Consider the following 20,791-nt stretch of genomic DNA (forward strand, 5'->3'; position numbering starts at 1 on the left):
GTGCAAACTTTAAAAATCTTCTTGTCAATAACCAATAGGCCTAGGGCTACCAAATTTGCTATATAGTGACATCTTATAGTCCTATATCAAGTTTGTTCAAATTATGCCCCTGGGGTCAAATTTGACCCTGCCCCGGGGGGTTAAAAAATTGAAAATTTGCTTATGTAAGGCCTATTTTCTGCAAACTTTAAAAATCTTCTTGTCCATTACCATTGGGTCTAGGGCTACCAAATTTGCCATGTAGTGACATCTTATAGTCCTCTACCAAGTTTGTTCAAATTATGCCCCTGGGGTTAAATTTGACCCTGCCCCGGGGGGTTAAAAAATTGAAAATTTGCTTATATAAGGCCTATTTTGTGAAAACTTTAAAAATCTTCTTGTCCATAACCATTGGGCCAAGGGCTACCAAATTTGGTATGTAGTGACATCTTATAGTCCTCTACCAAGTTTGTTCAAATTAAGCCCCTGGGGTCAAATTTGACCCTGCCCCGGGGGGTCAAAAAAATGAAAATTTGCTTATATAAGGCCTATTTTGTGAAAACTTTAAAAATCTTCTCGTCCATTACCATTGGGCCTAGGGCTGTCAAATTTGGTATGTAGTGGCATCTAATAGTCCTCTACCAAGTTTGTTCAAATTATGCCCCTGGGGTAAAATATGACCCTGCCCTGGGGGGTCAAAAAATCAAAAATTTGCTTATATAAGGCCTATTTTGTGCAAACTTTAAAAATCTTCTTGTCCATAACCGTATGGCATAGGGCTACCAAATTTGGTATGTACTGACATCTTATAGTGCTCTACCAAGTTTGTTCAAATTAAGCCCCTGGGATCAATTTGACCGTTCCCCAGGGGTCACAAAATTGAACATATGCTTATATCGGGCCCATTTTGTGCAAACTATAAAAATCTTCTTGTCCATAACCATTGGGCCTATTTCTACCAAATTCGGTAGGTAGTGACATCTAATAGTTCTCTACTTAGTTTGTTCAAATTATGCCCCTAGGAACAAATTTGACCTTGTCCCAGGGGTCACAAAAATGAACATATGCTTAAATAAGGCCTTTTTTGTGCAAACTTTAAAAATGTTCTTGTTCTTAATTATAGAGCTTAGGGCTACTAAATTTGGTATGTAGTGATATCTTATAGTCCTCTACCAAATTTGTTCAAATTTGACCCGGCCCCGGGGGTCACAAAACTGAACATATGACGTTTACCAGTGGAGATTACTGCGGCTGTTTGGCTGTGACCAACAACAACATCAACATCTTGTAAACATGAGATAAAACCCTGTCATTTAGTGCCATTTTAGGTCAGATGGTGACTGCTTACAAAGGCATTGAAGTAAGAACATGTGTTATGAATGTTTTTCTTATAAACTGAAAAAAGTCGGGTTTTATTTAAATATGTCGAAAGTGACCATATATCCGGATGAAAATATTTTGGATGACATGTTAATTTCATGTCTTTTTTATAGTGTTAAAACCATTTTAATAATATATTATTGATTTTAAAAACACAGCTTCCATGAACATAATTATTTCAAGGAAAGTCAATATATGATACTGCACGGTAAACTCAAACTTTGTATCGAAGAGAAGGTGTTGAAATTAATGAAGTGCAATGTCTTAACTATCGTATATGCTGCTTTTTAATAACTAATGATTCATTGTTCCATTTGTGAATCGTGACTGATCATGAATTGTTGAAATGATTGTCAATTGCTCAACAATCCATATATATTTCTGACCATTTTATAATTTTCTTAATATTAGTTATGAATTGATCTTAGAAGTCAAATGTATTACTTAATTAAATACATTTATAAATATAAAGAAATAATCTTTAGATTATCATAATATTCTCAGGCTCGTTGGTCTTGGGGATGTGTGGGTTGATGAGCAATTTCTCCTTTTATCACAATTATTTGTACCCTACCTGATCATTTCCTTCATATTCCATTTTAATTCAATTGACGTCTGCAACCTCTTTCAAATTGGGAAAGTCCAAAATGTGTTGTTTGGTAAAGGGTTAAGGAATTTTGATTCCTATGGGTCTTGTGAATCTGTTTCAAATCAAATGCGTAGATTTGATCTTCAGCATCTAAAAATATGTGAAATAGAAAGAACGACAATATATTTTGGAGAGATAAATGTACCTACGTTATAAGCAAAGGACCTGTGCAACAATTCCCAGGCTTTTTTGTCTGTTTAGTTAACACGGTAGTAACTTTTTCCATATATAAAAATGCTCATCCTTCCAACTTTAAGCGCCCAGTGGGACGAGGGATAGAAAGAGAAAGTCACAATTTGCTTGAGTACATTTCAACCCATGCGCATTACACGTTTTTTTCGCAAAGAAAAAACAGTGGAGCGATGCAGGGCCATCATGGCCCTCTTGTTATTATAACGTTCAACGACCATCTGCTCGATAATAGTTCAGTAACATTGTAATTAGCGGCGCCGTAATTAACTACTGACAAAAATAACATGATCATACCTTACTGTACGGTGTGCAGAAACCTGTAAGAAATTAAAACAACTCCAGACTATTATAATTTTTGAGTTCAAGTTAATTTAAACACACCCACTTATTAAAATTAAACCTTTTTTATATTAGCTCATTTTTCTAAATTTTCAGAAATAAAAACCAATTGGTATTTGCACATTTCAGTAAACCTAAGACTGCTTGATTGTTAAATATGTTTGATTTGTAAATTGTATAATAAATTAATAATCTATATATTTTTATTAGTTCTGTTGCAAGCCTAATTTAAGTTAAATATGTTTGATTTGTAAATTGTATAATAATCTATATATTTTTATTAGTTCTGTTGCAAGCCTAACTTGTTGTGTTTTTAAAATACATAAAAATCATATTGTTGACAACTATATTATTATTTAAGATCATTATTAAGCAAAAGTAAGTCCCCCAGATCAAATCAAATCAATATTTATTTACTGTCGGTATGGTATACAAACATTATAACTAAAGCTATGAATGGCTTTTGACCGACAGCTTACCCCGGCCAGCTAAACCGGTAGAGTGCTGATCTCTGACTCGCTCATGGGTTGGTAAGTTTAAGCCTCAACTCGGGTTCATCTCTTAGAAATAATTACACCTTAGGCTACCCTGTCTGTAACCCAAATTGCAGTCGAGGGTCACCGACATACATGTATCAAATACAATGTATGTGCTTATGTTAACATTTCCTGAAGATTCAACCACTGAGCAGGATAACGAAGTTAACCCCATATTAATGAAAAAAATTAAATATACTATGAGATGTATCAAACAGACAAACCAACTAGTACCTACTAGTACTTTCATAAGGAACATCATCCATTAACCATCTATACTTCCAGGTCTTTTGGCTCTGCTACATCAACAGGAATTAGCGTTGGGTTCATGTTTTCTGTGTTAATCATAGGGATAACAATTTATAATATTTCATCCCAACAACAAAATCTTTATAATGATAGTATTCATTTTACAGTCAGGTTTTACTTCTATTAGGTTAAAAACTAAATAGTGAATCAGTTTTTGAGATGAGCTTGTACCAAACACACACACAAACTCCTGTAAATTTTATACACACTTTAATGAGCAAGTATTTGGACTGTCACAGTTATTGCTTGTTGGAATGTCTCAGACTAACCAGAATATACAAGCAGTCTTCACTTTAGCATTTTTGAACAGCTAGCCTGAATCTTTATGCATTAATAGAATAGATTAAAATACCCACTAGCCCGACCATATGAATCAGGAAATTTTAATAGCCCAAATTTAATACATTTCACTAGCCCCGGGCTGTTGGGCTAGGGGTTAGCGTCAAGACTGTAAAAGCAATAACAATTCTTCAAACATTGATACTTGTCTTGTATTGAACAAATCTGCCATGACGGGTAGTTAATGGGGATAGCCACAACCAGTTAAGGATGACTGTGATACAGCTGAAAGTTTCACCAATATGGATATTTAGCCAATGGACATTTGACCAGGGACACTTTATTAAATTCGAAGTAAATGTTTTCTTAGCAGTGTTAATAGTCATGTCAACACATCACATGTTATGTTAAATGACTACATGACAACATTGGATGTGTAGCAACTTAAACCACCATCCATTTTATTATATTTCTGAATGTGTAGGATATTTTTTAATGTAAGGGTATGAAGTAGACACACATCTGAAGTATCTTTATTTTATTTTTTTCAAAGAAGATAGTTATGTAACTGTGGTGATGTATAATATTAATTGCAAGAGTTAATAACATTACAGGTGTAGAATTCTTGAGCTTAATGCAGAATGAGATACAGTATTCCAGTTTCTGACTTCTGTTGACACTGTGATGTTCCTGAAAAAAAAGGTTTCTATAAGTTATAACAATAAACCATTCAATAACATTTAAAGACAGCATAGTTATCTGTTTTAAAATAATTGTTCATTTCAAAGAAAAGTATTTTACCAAAGGTAATCAAACTTCTAATTTGCCCAAACTTAACAAATTATATATTTTTCCATACCCCACCCGCTTTTGGCATGTTTCTTTTTTACCTACTTTAAACACAATAAAATCGAAATAAAGCATAAACATGAACTACAATTAAATCAAAGATACTAAGCTAATAACAAATTACAAAAAACCATATAAGTTATATCTGCAAATTATTGGCAAATTATAATTGCATCAACACAGAACTCAATGCAGACGCACTGCAGTAGATGATTGAGTACCCCCCCCCCCCCCCGACCTCACTTAATCCACTCAGAGTTGTCTCCCTTAAAATAATGTCGAAAAGGTCAATCCAAGCAAAACAATAGGCATTATGTCGACGGGTAAGTTTTTTACTCTATCACCGCTTTTTCGGCGTAAGCTGTATTAAGCCAGCTTTTCACCTTAGCCTGACCTTTGTTAGCGTCCAATAGAATTCAAATAAAACTTCCCGCGGCCAAGTACAGATGAATACACTTCATTGACTGCATTGGCTGATTTAAGAATACGACCAGAACATTGGAAACATGTCCGCGTCTTTGTTACACTGTTTTACTGCGTGTTCAGCATGAAACAATTTTATATCTAATGAAAAGGCTTAATAGATAGAACAGTTTTACACTCAATCTCGACATCAATACAGTTTGTGCGTCCACCTTTTATTTTCAGAAGATTTTCAGCGCGAGAACGTTTGCACTTAAAGGCTATGTTTTCATATTTAGTACTAACTTCCATATTCCTGTCAACATGTTAACATGTTAAAGTATAGAGAGCAGTGGAAGCGAAGACTCACTTTAATGCATTGCATTTCAACTCGCGAGGTATATCGGGTCAATTTGCGGCCACTGTGAGTGAATGTCAGAGTTTACGTACAGGTCATCGCTGCGTCTCTACCCTATGTGCTGATCGGAGTTCGCGGCCAGGAAAATAATCGTTACATAATAAAGACGCTATAGCGTGAACTAGGTGAACTGGAATTTTCTTTAGACCAGACAGATGTTAAATGAAGATATCCAGCGATATCATATGGTATGTCAATAATAGACTCTTAATGTGTTTTACAACAATACCATGATAAATTAATTAATTTAACAAGAATTATGCCATCATATTGACTAATGCATTAAGCATGAGCGCAATGATTCTCGATACTGTTGATAATCGAATCAAATAGCAACGCCAGACAAACCACTAAAACAGGTTTGTTCGAAGAACGCGCGTATAAATATTTAAAATATGTACGGATACTTCGCGTGTGGCCGGTTGACTCATATGTTTTAATTTCACTTCCATTCTTCTTTTGGTTTTCTGTTTTGTATCTATGCGTTTATGACCAGCAATATGTAATAATGTAAAATAAGCCGCGAAAACTCCGCGTATCATCCCGTACTGCGTTTGCTGCAGCTAAGAACTGCACAGAAAAAGACATTCGCTATCTTTGATCTCATTCATTGAAGTCTTTACCTTTCATTAACTGCAACCACAATCAACGCCGTATATCTTTTTTAAAGATATTTCTTGTTACGAATGATTCCAGAAATAGTCGATATATCACGGTTGATACCGGAGATTTTGATTTTGATGTTAAGAGCATTGTGTCACACCGGTCTTACTGTGATAATAACGTAGTGACGTCACCATCTATGTATAGAATGATGTTAAGAGTGATCTCCCGGCAATAGTAATTTACGCTGCAATTTGCGCCGGAATTAGGTTTTTAGCCGGATTTTTTTCGAAAAAATCTCGGCTTATAGATTGATGTTGTCGGGCGGGCGGGCGGGCGGGCGGGGTGGCGGCGTGCTCGAAAATGTTAAAGTTCTTATTTCATGGTATAACTTTGGTATGCTTGGACCTAGAGTCTTCAAACTTGACATGAAGGTTGGCCAGGATTAACAGATGACCACTGGTCATTTCAAGGTCATTTATTTGAAGGTCAAGGTCACTGTGACCTTCAATATAAAAAATGTTAAAGTTGTTATAACTTTGGTATGCTTGGACCTAGAGTCTTGAAACTTGACATGAAGGTTGGCCATAACTAGTTAGTAACCACTGGTCATTTCAAGGTCATTCATTTGAAGGTCAAGGTCACTGTGACCTTGAATGTAAAAATGTTAAAGTTCTTATTTCATGGTATAACTTTGGTATGCTTGGACCTAGAGTCTTCAAACTTGACATGAAGGTTGGCCAGGATTAACAGATGACCACTGGTCATTTCAAGGTCATTCATTTGAAGGTGAAGGTCACTGTGACCTTCAATATAAAAATGTTAAAGTTGTTATAACTTTGGTATGCTTGGACCTAGAGTCTTGAAACTTGACATGAAGGTTGGCCAGAACTAGTAAGTAACCACTGGACATTTCAAGGTCATTCATTTGAAGGTCAAGGTCACTGTGACCTTGAATGTAAAAATGTTAAAGTTGTTATAACTTTGGTATGCTTGGACCTAGAGTCTTGAAACTTGACATGAAGGTTGGCCAGAACTAGTAAGTAACCACTGGACATTTCAAGGTCATTCATTTGAAGGTCAAGGTCACTGTGACCTTGAATGTAAAAATGTTAAAGTTCTTATTTCATGTTATAACTTTGGTATGCTTGTACCTAGAGTCTTCAAACTTGAAATAAAGATTGGCCAGTACTAGAAGATGACCACTGGTCATTTCAATGTCATTCATTTGAAGGTCAAGGTCACTGTGACCTTAAATGTTAAAATGTTAAAATTGTTATAACTTTGGTATGCTTGGACATAGAGTCTTCAAACTTGACATGAAGGTTTGCAAGCACACTTAGATGACCACTGGTCATTTCAAGGTCATTCATTCTAAGGTCAAGGTCACTGTGACCTTGAATGTAAAAATGTTAAAGTTCTTATAACTTTGGTAGGTAAAAATGTTAAAGTTCTTATTCCATGTTATAACTTTGGTATGCTTGTACCTAGAGTCTTCAAACTTGACATAAAGGTTGGCCAGTACTAGAAGATCACCACTGCTCATTTCAATGTCATTCATTTGAAGGTCAAGGTCACTGTGACCTTCAATGTTAAAATGTTAAAATTGTTATAACTTTGGTATGCTTGGACCTAGAATCTCAAACTTGACGTAAAGGTTTGCAAGCACACTTAGATGACCACTGGTCATTTCAAGGTCATTCATTTCAATGTCATTCATTTGAAGGTCAAGGTCACTGTGAACTTAAATGTTAAAATGTTAAAATTGTTGTAACTTTGGTATGCTTGGACCTAGAATCTCAAACTTGACGTAAAGGTTTGCAAGCACACTTAGATGACCACTGGTCATTTCAAGGTCATTCATTTGAAGGTCGAGGTCACTGTGACCTTGGATGTAAATATGTTAAAGTTGTTAATACTTTGGTATGCTTAGACCTAGAGTCTTCAAACTTGATATGAAGGTTGGCCAGAACTAGTAGATGACCAAACTTTCCTAATTGTCAATTCAAGTTCATATTTGTGACCTTAAATGTTATTGTTGTTCATGTATATGCATGCATTCAAAACATAACACAAGGTTTGCTCATGCCTTGAAAAGTACTTACATTTCATTTTGACCTTTGAACAATATTTCAGTAATTTAAGTATTGCATTGACAAAAACACGAAAGGTACTTTCCTGTCATTTAAATCAAAAATCCGGCTTCAATGCGGTCATCTCCGACCGCGGAACTCTTGTTTAATACTGGTTCCCCTTTCGGATTGTGAACTATTTATAATGGCGGTGTATGCAAAACCAAAGACTAATTCTTAATCAAAGACGCAATAGCAATCGACTTAAGAAGTAATATAGATCCTTAAAGATATTAACAGCTTGTTAAATTTAGTAGCAACATAGCCAAATGCACATAGTTAAACAAAGAACGCCGTTAGAATAAGCATTAATACAAATTCTAAAAGTTCAACTGCAGTTGTCAATAACACACACGAAGTAAAGATATATATGAATTAATTATAAGATTATCAACATGCGACATTGAGATGAAATGTTTGCATAGCAAATGTAACTAGGCAAAATGCAAAGACCATGTATCAGAAAGCATATGACAGTAGTTAAAAATGAGAATGTCATTTAACATCATGCATGGACTGGCGGATATTCACTTCCATAAAATAACGCACTAGTATACAATAATTGCTTATACTATTTAAGAAATAGTTAGCACCACTAAAGAGCCGTATGTCCTTTAGTGACCAACTAAGTAGGTGTAAAACTTACAGTAAACCAAAGCCCTATGCTTGGGGGTCCGCCTTCTTTTGATGACTGACTGAGAGGTGACTGTAATGCCCAAAATTTCGAGGTGGTGTTCACAATTTACTTTATTATACCGCAGATTTATTTTATGTGTTTTTTAAATGGCCGCCATAAAGGGGCATTTGTCCTTATAAGGCTATATATGGCTATAGTAAAACCTTGTTAACACTATGGAGGCCATATTTATTAGGGCTGCAACGGATATCCGAAATGTCCGAGATTCGCGGATCCAAACGAGGATTGTTTAGGTAGTGTACACTTCGAAAATAATAATTGTACACAAGTTTATTCAGACGTATTGGCGCCGCAATCATTCGGTCCAAAATAACTCAATGTTAAATGTGACCAACTACATCTTTCAACAAGAACTTTCTTTGTGCACAAATGATGTTCACCCTTGCCAAATAGCTTTACACAAACACACGTAAAAAACACATCAGAACGCTGATAGAAAGGCTGAAGACAATAAATCAGACTTAGAAATACACGTGAATGAAGGTTACAATTGTCGGTGTATATATTGTCTAAAGAAGTTTCATTTTTTCGTTTTTCACTCGACCCCCCCCCCCCCCGACAACTATATAGACAATCGGAATAAAGTGTGTTTTCCCGTTTATATCACGAGATATTAATCTTGATTCGCCTTCTAGAAACGCATGAAACAAGTCTTCATTGAACGGACCCAAAGTGTTGTTTACACTTTAAAGGGATCTTTTCACGCTTTGGTAAAAATTGACAAAATTGTAAAAAGTTGTTTCAGATTCGCAAATTTTCGTATTAGTTATGATATTTGTGAGGAAACAGTAAAACTGAACATTTACCATGGTCTAATATAGCCATTATATGCATCTTTTGACGATTTAAAAACCTGAAAACTATAAAGCGTTGCAACGCGAAACGATTGAATAATTTGGAGAGTTCTATTGTTGTCGTTTTATTTTGTGAAACTACGAAGAAAGCTTATATAAAGTATAAAATACGCCATGCATATATACCTGGCAGGAAGGCTGGGCGGTCTAATTGGTTTTTATTCCAGGACTCCGGGGGTCACTGGTTCGAGTCCTGCTGCTGGCTACTTTTTTCCTTTTTTAAATTTTATTCTTGATTTTTTACTGGAGCTTTTTAGATCCAATGTTTACATTTTATCAATATAAAGCATTTAATGAGAAACTTCAAAACATGCCAAAATCTGTAAAAAGGCCGCATTAAGAAGGATGGTGTACTTTAGCTGCTCGTTAATTAAAACAATTTTTTTTATACCACATTTATATAGCGCCCTTTTCATACTCGAGATGTGCGTTCAAAGGCGCTTTACAGTTTTTCCCTGATCACTGGGTCATAAGTCGTCCGTTAACATCTTGGCGCAATATGCAGCCACGGCACATTGGCTTATTTCCCTCACAGGTACCCATTTATACACCTGGGTGGAGAGGAGCAGATGTGGGATAAATTTCTTGCTCAAGGAAATTCCAGTGGTCGGGGCGGGATTCGAACCCGGGACCTCTCGATCCCTACGCCAGCGTCCTACAATTAGACCACTGCTCCCTCTCGAGATGGATAGGCGATATAAAAGTTAATTTATATACATAATACATCTTGTTGCAAATCGTGAAAAAAATGTTATATATACTCTTCGGTTTCGTAATTTTATAAGATACACTCAGCGAAAAGAAACACACGTAAATGTACTTATCAGCTGTGAAAACCGTAGTGTTAGCGTTATCAAACATTATTTGTGATGGTACGTATTTGATTATCTTAAAACGGATTTAGTTATATTATAAGTCACAAAATTTAAGTCGCCATAGTAATGGCCCAATGCCATGAACATTAAATACCTACGCCAATTTGCTGAGCACATAATTGATTTTATTACAACGAATTATTGAATGTGCTTCTTTTAATTAGTTCATAAGTCAAATATATAAACTATCTCGCTTAAAGTCCGTCACGCCTTTGGCGCACGCCGAAACAAGGTATCGTATATGTTGCAGCAATGAATAATGTGTCGATGTATTGTATGAACATGATTATCTGAAAATAATAGTGACACTTGTCTTAGTGCAAAGCAATTTTACATAAACGACTTTTTGATTATACAATCAGTATGTCATTTTATTATTGAATGTTTTAAGTTCAAAATGCAAGAGTGTATTTTTTATTTCTTATTTTTCAGCATTTCCTTTTTTAAAAAGTATTCACGAGGTAGTCGGAAACACTGAAAAATATATCTATTAGCAGTGCAAACATTCGTTTTAAAAGTACTAATTAAAACGACCGACACGAAGGCAGTGTTGTAAAACGTGAACTTGTATTACGTGAACCTTTATATCATCGGAATGCGATCATCAATCTTGCAAAAATATGTCCAAAAAATATTTTATGGTTATATTGCTACGATGTATCTCACTAGATCTATTTGAATAAGCGTGTCTGTAATGTAACATAAAATTTTATAAAATCAATATTAATTTAGTTTTTCGTTGTAATAATTAAATGATTGTCATTTGCCGGTTAATGTTACATTCTATGACAGTTGCATATCAATATTAAATAATAATTTACCAACGTTGACACGCAATAGACGCACTATATAAATTGTTTCGTGTTACACGAATCTACTTATTGTATAATACCAGTACACTATTATTTTAACTTGTTGCCCTCTAAATTATATGTAAAATATTTAATAGTGAATACTTCTTCCATGTTAACAACACTAATCTCCAGTTTATTTTCCTTATCGTCGCTGTTCTTCGAAAACCGCGTAAGTCAATTTTTACAACTTTTCAATAGGCAAAAAAAAAACATTTTTAAATATACTTATTTAGATTGTCTAAAAAAGGAACAAAATATTAAAGAGAAAACTGCGTAAGTCCATTTTTAGAATTAAAATGACAACTACAGGCCTTTATATTTTCATAAATAAAAAGTATGCTCATTTTGACATAGACTATCTTAATTAATATATTTTAAAACTTCAAACAAATATTTTAAAAATGTTTTTTGAAAAGTTGGAAAAATTGACTAACGCAGTTCGTGCAGAAACAATTAGTGCACCAATGAGTGTTCAGGCTTTTCTCACGTGCTCATAACTATGCCTTCCAATTGGATATTAAATCCAGTATTTTCGCAGAAAATGACCCGTGAACCAGCCGTTCTTCTTAAAACAAATAACAATTTGCGCCAAATTTGACTTACGCGGTTTTGGAAGAACAGCGACGTTATACAAGTCTAATTCTGGATAACTGCAGAAACGATTTTCCAATAAAAAGTGCAGTGGTTTGTTGGTCAAAAAATGTGTTTTAAGGAACAAGTTAAGCAACGAAAAGTAAAAACAAATAATTTAGCAAGTTATTTCACGTTGGAAGGGGGGTAGCGAAATAATTAGGTAGGAAACAACGAAAGCAAAAACAGCGAAACTGGATACATCCCAGAATAAGTATCTGAGGAGATTCTTCTAAATCCGTTCGCATCAGTAAGTTGATGATATATTAACATTGCATACATTCAACAAACATTGTGGATACTATTGGAATGATATATGCCAAACCAACAACAACAAGGAAACTAACAATAACTTTAATATTCCCACAAATGTCTCCGATAAATGGTTCCGATTTGTTACATTTTCAGTTTGTTGCGATGACAGTGATAAGGGGATCGGGAGAGTACTTAGTGTACAGGAGGAAAATGATCGCAAGTAGTGTTTAGCATACCGAACGATTACGTTTTCCGGTTTCTTCCAAAGTGTGCAGTTGGACATGTCTTCGCCACAGATGTCGTGCTTGCTTTTGGGGTTGCCGCTGCGGTCCTCCAGAATGTTGTCGTAGAGAGAGTCTGGCCGGAAGTCAAATACCTTCAGTGTGTCGACACCTTCAGTGTGTCGGTAAAGCGCGTTGCCCAGTAGAGCCCCCGCTCTGCCAGATATGGCTGCTGGGGTGATCGAAATAGAGATTCGTCTCATGTGGCATGATGACCTTCAAGGAGAATAAAGATATACATGTATCAGTGACTGCAATATGGTATGAGCCTGAACTGGAGCTAAGACCAACGCGTTTGACTGCGTTTACGTTTTTAACTATTGTAATTGACAATAGAAATGGCGCTTGTAAGCCTTTACATATATTAACTACGTTACCTTATATCCGGCGTTGGCATACTTGTATGCGTTACTACCGCTGCCCCACTCAAAAATGTTGATCCAAGGGTTAACATACAGGTCCACTTTTGAGAGGTTGCTGGCCGGAAGAGGCTCCCAGCCGTCCGAAAATATTCTTCCCACCCACTGAGCGACAGGCAACCCGCGGCCGCAAGCTTTGCTACACGCTCGACGAATTAATTTTGAGATGCGTAAAAAGCAACGCTATTTGTAAAATAAACGAAACGCACTAAAATACTTCACTGAATATTGATAACAGCTTAAATACGTAGAAATAATTTGTTAAAGTAAGTGTAAGATCGTAGTGTTATGTAATGATGGGTTTTGTGAGACAATTTTTCACTAGAGGAAACACTTTTAATCAACGTGTAAACCAACCATGGGTGATGTTATACCGTGGGTTGTTCCCTAAGAATTCCTCGCATCTGGGCGACTTTTCCCAGGCCCCATGGGCTACCACGTACCCACCGAAAATCGTAGATCTCCAGGGGCTAAATGTCCGCGTGAAGGGTTAAGAAAAGAGGAAGACTATATACGCGGAACACATGGCATGGATTCAATACATGTATACTTTGAAATCAGAGGAAACATGGTATGTTTACCTTAACGTTTAATATCTGAATTAAAATTACGTGTTTTTAATGTACACGCATATCAGACGTATTTATGATGCACAATGTTCTTTTATATAGATAAGACAATAATTAAAACGGTTGTGTAAGATGTCGCCCATTGCAATGAAAATGTTAATATAGTTCAAAGCTCGGATTACAATAAGCTATTACATTCGCTAGCAGTATTCGTTTGCCTTTGGTTGTCAAGCGTTTATTTGTGCTTTAATATGGGCAGTGTTGCTAAGAATAGCCAAGTTTAAAAAGAACTAGTTTCGTTACCATACTTTAACCCATGTATGCCTAGTGTCTAGAAAAAAGCCTTGGCAAACAGCGTAGATCCTGATGAGACGCCGCATGATGCGGCGTCTCATCTGGGTCTGCGCTGCTGTTTGCTTCAAGGAATTTCTGTAAAAAAAATATTCTAAATATAGAAATAAATATACTTGACATCCCTAATTTTGGAAATAAATTGATCCAATTTAGAAAGATGGGATAGTCCACTAGTTATATATGGGTAAACAGCATAGATACCCTTGTCAATAAAGACGTGCGTGGAATTGATGCATGGGTTTACCAACTTTGCACGGACAGGTATGAAGAACTGTCGTCTTGATCAACGAGGCGATACTCAGATGATTTCGTTTTTTTAAACCGATTTTCAATCGACGCGACCGCGGCGTGACAGTGACCTTACATGTCGAACTCTGGAACTACCTTTATGTGAGTTTTCTTTGCGTAGGAACGTTGTTCGCGATATTGCGATTTTGTGAAAAAAATCCACTTCCGGAGGAGTTTGCAAGTGGACCGGACCTGAATTGCGTAATAAGGCATTCATTTTCTTGCGGGTGATGACATCTTTTGCGCCAAACTACTGATAATGCGAAAAATGCTTATAGGTGTGTTAAGATTGTTATGTTATTTAGCCACCGGAAAGATTTTATATAGCATACAAGAACACCAAATCAATACTTTAATTAGAAATGTGTCTTAGACAATGATTCCAAAACAACACATATTTGAACAAATCTACTATATATTCGATCTACAAGGTATAAATGATACCCAGGCTATAATTCAGCCAGAACTGGTAGCTGTTAGAAGTCTATTCATAACATGGGTAAGGTCATTCAGGTACAAAAGTTCAAACAAAAAACTCTAAGCAGTTAGCAGATTGTTGGGACTGTATTAACTTTTGAGAAAAAAAAGAGAGACAATTATGCTTTAATTTGAAAAAAAACGCAAAGGATGATAAATCCCTTCCTTTGACGCTTATAATTTAATCATCACAGATCTAAATAAAAAAATAAAAAATAATATACGATAAATTTAATTAATGTCACTGTGTACTTGAATTTATCCGTATCGTCCTAGAAAGCCTTATACGGCTCGAGAAGCTAGGCCGTGTACATATTTCGTTAACTCCTCGGTTAGATTCAAGAACACCATGACACTAACAGAGTTTATCTACGTACCGTACAACGTTATTCGTTAAATGCCATGCTGACTTCTATGTAAGAATTGCACAGAGTCTATAGTTTCTTTGGGGAGTCGATAAATTCACACATCAATTCCATCAGTCAACGATTATTTCTGTTTTCATTCTTTCTCTTTTTTACGCGCATAATTTACATGTATAACAACGTAAGCTCATCTGGTTTTGTTGTTATTCCTACCTACTTACGCTAAAAGGTCACTTATTTGCAACTTTGAACTGCTACCATTTTGCTATGTTATCAAGACTAAGGTGAGTTCCTGCAGTCCTTCGATGTCTAGTCTACAGCCTTCGTCATCCTTGAGGTGGAGATGCAGCACGTTCATCTTTTGCATCGCCATGACGTCAATGTCACGCTTGACGTCATCAATCCTATGAAAGTTTCCAGCGACGTCAAGAAGCATTCCCTTCAGCGGTACCGCGGCGATTCGTGAACCGTCATTGCACGGAAATTTGAACCGCTTGCTACGTCAATAATTCTTCGGAGAGACTGTCCGCCGTTGAACATGCCCGCCGAGTCACTTGCTTCTAGCCGTATGACGTGCACGTCGACGTTTAAAGTATACCATTCAGGTTGAATGGTGGTGTTATTTGATAGAGGGTATACGTACACACAATTCAAAAGCTTGTTTAACAGACATCGTTGAACTGGTCCTTGTTCATGAAAATAATCATTACTCGCTATGCTTGAGACATCATTTGTGTCGGATATCAGATGCAAAGAGCAACGTATTGTTTTGTTCATTTTGCTATTCCTAGTAGTTGAGCCGATTTAATTATAATATAATAATTATTATATATTTGTTTCATTTACAAATTCTAAACAAAATCATATGAGATGTATCATGTAAATAATAACGGACATCCGTTGATATTTTATATGATAAGTTCGTTATTAAATGAATATGCTGGTCAATGTTAAATAGTTTGCTTTGTTGAGGTAAAGTTTGTATACGTGGTTCCTCAATATACATATGGTATCATTACCTTAGCATGCACATTTGGTTGATCGACGTTTATACCTATTGTAAATACTCGCCAATGAACCATTTATATCAGTGTTTAACTGAAAACCGCAAACCAAATAAAAACAAAAAGTTGTTAATACTAAGAGGCTCTGTGATGAATAACTATAATCTACGTTATCATCTTGAAGCAAATCAGTCATTATAAAAAATTATTTGGAAAATGTATCAATGCAGTTAAATAAATATATGGAATGTGCATGTGTGTTTAAACCTTTTAAAGTTATTTCTAATCTATATCATACCAATACAATACTGTACATTTTGCGATTAATGTTACACGAAACAAATATGTTTCAAAATTGATTGCTAGGTCCTGTCTTGGATCTGGTATATTGCTTTGCATTGCGTTTAAAAAACAACAACAATACAATATACGTTGATGGATAAGTCCAGAGGTGTCATCTTCATACGTAATCATAAAAACGTTCTCTTAAATGTAACAAAATAGAAACTTACCCTTCCGTATTGAAAATGACACTAAATATCCATATATTATTCAGTAGCTTAATCATAATTATGCACTTGTAATTTATTCCCCGTTTGTAACGATGTGGTTGTGATATTTGTTTAATCCTTATAATAAAATTTACATATTTATGTCTCTCAAAATAGTAGGATGATAAATTGCAATGATTCATAAGTATTTTTGCGTTAAAATAGTTATAAATGTTTAGGTTATTCGTGTAATGAAGGTTTCGACCACAACCAAACCGATAATTTAGAGTATATTTTTAGAATTTCATGACAGTGCTTATATTTAAAGAGCGTTACAATTGAAAAATGGAAAAACAACAAGGCTGGAAAAGAAAGCTTAAAAATACTCACACTTATCGTTTAATCAATATAAAATGCTAATGTTTCATTACCGAAATTGTATTTGCAGCGTGAGTATGCGTCATCAGTGTTAAATCGTTCAATGAAAGAGTGCCAAACAACGATCATACTTGTGAATATAAGTCCGAATCTGCCTAGCGGTTTAGTAGATGCTCTTCGAATGAGATGTTTCCGGATACATACTCAGACTGAATAGCATCAAGATGGTGTCATTAACGGATTTTTATGCCCCCCTTCGAAGAAGAGGGGGTATATTGCTTTGCTCATGTCAGTCGGTCTGTCGGTCGGTCTGTCCGTCCACCAGGTGGTTGTCAGACGATAACTCAAGAACGCTTGTGCCTAGGATCATGAAACTTCATAGGTACATTGATCATGACTAGCAGATGACCCCTATTGATTTTGAGGTCACTAGGTCAAAGGTCAAGGTCACGGTGACTCGAAATAGTAAAATGTTTTTTTGAATGATAATTTTAGAATGCATACGCGGCCAACAGGGCACACTCTGAACAATATTACTGAAGCAACTGGTCTGTAATCCTAAATCTATAATTATCAGTCCAATGAAACATCATCCTTTTAGTAAAATACAGTGGATAAGTAAAAATATTATCAGAATATGAGTTTTTTGTATATTTTGTATATTAAATATTGTGTTTATGTTTAATTTTGTTGATTAATATAAATATAAGCAGGACAGGGGAGGTAATACACTACAGGGGATACAAATGCAATAAGTTTAAATTTATTGTTACAGATTTGCCTCCCTTGTAATATATTTAAATTCTACCAAATGTTAGGCTAACTGCATTTTTGTAATGCATACTACTACTACTACTACTACTACTTCTACTACTACTACTTCTGCTACTACTCCTGCTGCTGCTGCTGCTGCTGCTGCTGCTGCTACTACTACTACTACTACTACTACTACTACTACTACTACTACTACTTCTTCTACTACTACTACTACTACTACTACTACTACTACTACTACTACTACTTCTACTACTACTACTACTACTACTACTACTACTACTTCTACTGCTACTACTACTACTACTACTACTACTAATACTACTACTACTCTACTACTACTACTACTACTACTGCTACTACTACTACTACTACTACTACTACTACTACTACTACTACTACTACTACTACTACTACTTCTACTACTACTACTACTACTACTACTACTACTACTACTACTACTACTACTACTATTTCTTTTGCTACCACCACCACCACCTACTACTACTACTACTCTATTACTACTACTACTACTGCTACTACTACTACTACTACTACTACTACTACTACTACTACTACTACTACTACTACTACTACTACTACTACTACTTCTACTACTACTACTACAACTACTACTACTTCTACTACTTCTTCTGCTACCACCACCACCACCACCACCATTCACAGTGACAAAAAACGTATTCAGTGACAAAAAACGTATTCACACAATGGCTGCTACTACAACTTATAGCCCATATAGGGGGGCATGCATGTTTTACAAACAGCCCTTGTCTATAGTAGTAACTCTGTTTTTCTAAGATATAACATTAATACCTGTTTTACGTGCTAACGTAACGTTCTGATTTGTACTAAAACTTGTAACCACTCTTAAAGTCACATTTATTGTCCAGTCGTTATGAAACTTGGTCAGAACATTTGTTCTAACGATTTCTTTGATGAATTCGTAAATGGCTCTGTTCTGTTGAAATTCCGGCCGCTAGGGGGCGGGGCATTCTTCCTTTTATGGCTATAGTAAAACCTTGTTTACACTCTAAAAGCCACATTAATTTTCCGATCATCATGAAACCTGGTCAGAAGATTTTTCACTTTAATAGCTTGGACGAGTTCGAAAATGGTTCCAGTTGCTTGAAAAACATTGCCGCCAGGGGCGGGAAAATTTTTCCTTAAATTGCTATATATGGCTATAGTAAAACCTTGTTAACACTCTAGAGGCCACATTTGTTGTACGATCTGCATGAATCTTGGTCAGAAGATTTGTCTAAATTATATCTTGGACGAGTTCCGGGTGGTTTAAAAACACGACCGCAGGGGGCGGTGCATTTTTCATTTTTCCTGGTATGGCTCTAGTACAAACTTGTTAACACTCATAAAGTCAAATTTATTGTCCAATCTTCATGAAACTTGGTCAGAATATTGTTGTTATGATAATCTTGAATAAGTTTGAAAATAGTTCTGATCTGTTGAAAAACATGGTCGCCAGGACGCGGGGGATATATCCTTATATGTCTATAGTAAAACCTTGTTAACACTCTAAAATTACATTTATAATTCACTCTTCATGAAACTTAGAACATGTTTCCTATTGATATATTGGGCTGCACAGAACAGGTCAGTTCCTTTCGATCTCAGGTGAGCGACTTTGGGCCTTTCAGGCCCTTTTGTCTTGATAATTCTTGTCACAATTACTAGGAAAAGAGAAAATATCATTCGGTGATGGTTTTGTGTATTCAATGAATATAATGTAAGCACACTTTGTTTTCTGTCCAGTTTGGGTATATGGGACAAACTGTATGGGGTTTGACTTCGTGTAACTGACATTAAAATATTGTTTCAAATGCGGCTATTGAGTGCTGTACAATATGTGAATGTTACTGGCATAGTATTATTTAAAATAATTGAAAGAGGATTATTTCAACAATTTATTAAGATAAGTGCATGCTCATATGCGTATCGCTTAAACAAAATCCAACAAGTTCTGCAAGTTTCAATATAAAACAAACATTTATAATTGTCACGGATGGTAAACAAACAACACCAATTCCGCACAGAATGCCTCTTAGTCTTAGCATAATACAATACACACTGTTTCATGAAATGTAAAGCGAACGTGTGGAAGTATGTAAAGGTGCTGCTACATTCTCGAAATTAGTATTTAAAATTATCAATTTCAGTCCGCGCTATGTAAACAAAGAATGAAAATAAAACTACAAACAACATCCTTAACTGGTTTAATATGAAACGTTAGAAGTTGCACTGACAAGTGAAGACACGCTTGTGATCGACTTTTTAAAAGTGGAGCAAAAGCGACGTCAGCTAGTTCTACTTCAGGAACTCATTTTCGTGCAAGGTTAACATAAATGGATTCGATACAGTCTAATCCGTTTGCAGTGCACTTTATTGGTTTGATGTGTGTCTGGTTTCTTTATGTTTAACAATGAGATCTTAACAATCTAGAAACGGTAGAGTCGATATATTCGTTTATAAGTTTTTGTGTCATAATTACTTGAACTAAAAAGCATTTATATTTAAAATACAGGTTTTTAGCTGCTTTTACCATGCTTTATGAAGTGTGTAAGTATCTTGATCTTCTTTTTACCGCATTACTATTCCTATATTTCCCACTTGCATACTGAAAAAAATCTGAAACCAGTTTCGTCTGCTCTCAAACAATCACTCTGTATTAAAAAAAATGTTATGTCAAATATTTAATACACCTCAGCACACCACAAGGAGTGGAATAAAAACAATACAATGCCACATATGTGTTGATAACGAAAACTACATAATTAGAGAGGGTATATGTGGAAACTAAGCAACGCATAGAACGTGTCTCTATGCAACGTGGTAACATGTGCTACTTGAAATACTATAAAACTGCTGCCAATTTAAATCACACATTTATGCGTTATCCATGAGAAAACTTATTTCACAGTGCACATGATTTTACGTACAGTCCTTTAGACTGACTTGTTTAATAAACAGTAGAGAAACAACGATTACATTTAAGAAAGGCTATGTGTGTAATGATACCATACCCGATAAGCAACGGCCTTCCATAGAAAACACTAAAAGCCCTTCACTCTATGAAGTCACAGAAAACAGATGCATTAATTGTTGATGATACATGAAAAGGAAGAC

General features: G+C 35.5%; 1 protein-coding gene and 1 long non-coding RNA gene across 8 annotated transcripts in view; one reads left to right on the top strand and one right to left on the bottom strand.

The window, feature by feature from the left end:
- The window catches only part of LOC127845676 (WW domain-containing oxidoreductase-like), a 323,591-nt gene that overhangs the window by 47,361 nt on the left and 255,439 nt on the right, over positions 1-20,791 (top strand). The window contains exon 9 of one of the 7 annotated variants that reach the window (XM_052376732.1): positions 15,264-15,560. The exons of 4 other annotated variants lie outside the window; for them this stretch is intronic. The gene's annotated coding sequence lies outside the window, so the exon portion shown is untranslated. Of the gene's footprint in view, positions 1-12,385; positions 12,622-15,263; positions 15,561-20,791 lie in introns of those variants that run through there. 2 more of the 7 variants (XM_052376733.1, XM_052376731.1) reach the window with 2 other exon arrangements.
- LOC127845689 (uncharacterized) lies at positions 4,187-12,613 on the bottom strand. Its single transcript, XR_008033323.1, has 2 exons — positions 12,469-12,613; positions 4,187-4,353 (listed from the first exon to the last, which is right to left on the bottom strand). It is a non-coding gene; the product is annotated as an uncharacterized LOC127845689 (long non-coding RNA).

The sequence above is a fragment of the Dreissena polymorpha genome, chromosome 9, assembly GCF_020536995.1.
Source record: "Dreissena polymorpha isolate Duluth1 chromosome 9, UMN_Dpol_1.0, whole genome shotgun sequence".
Lineage (NCBI taxonomy): Eukaryota > Metazoa > Mollusca > Bivalvia > Myida > Dreissenidae > Dreissena > Dreissena polymorpha.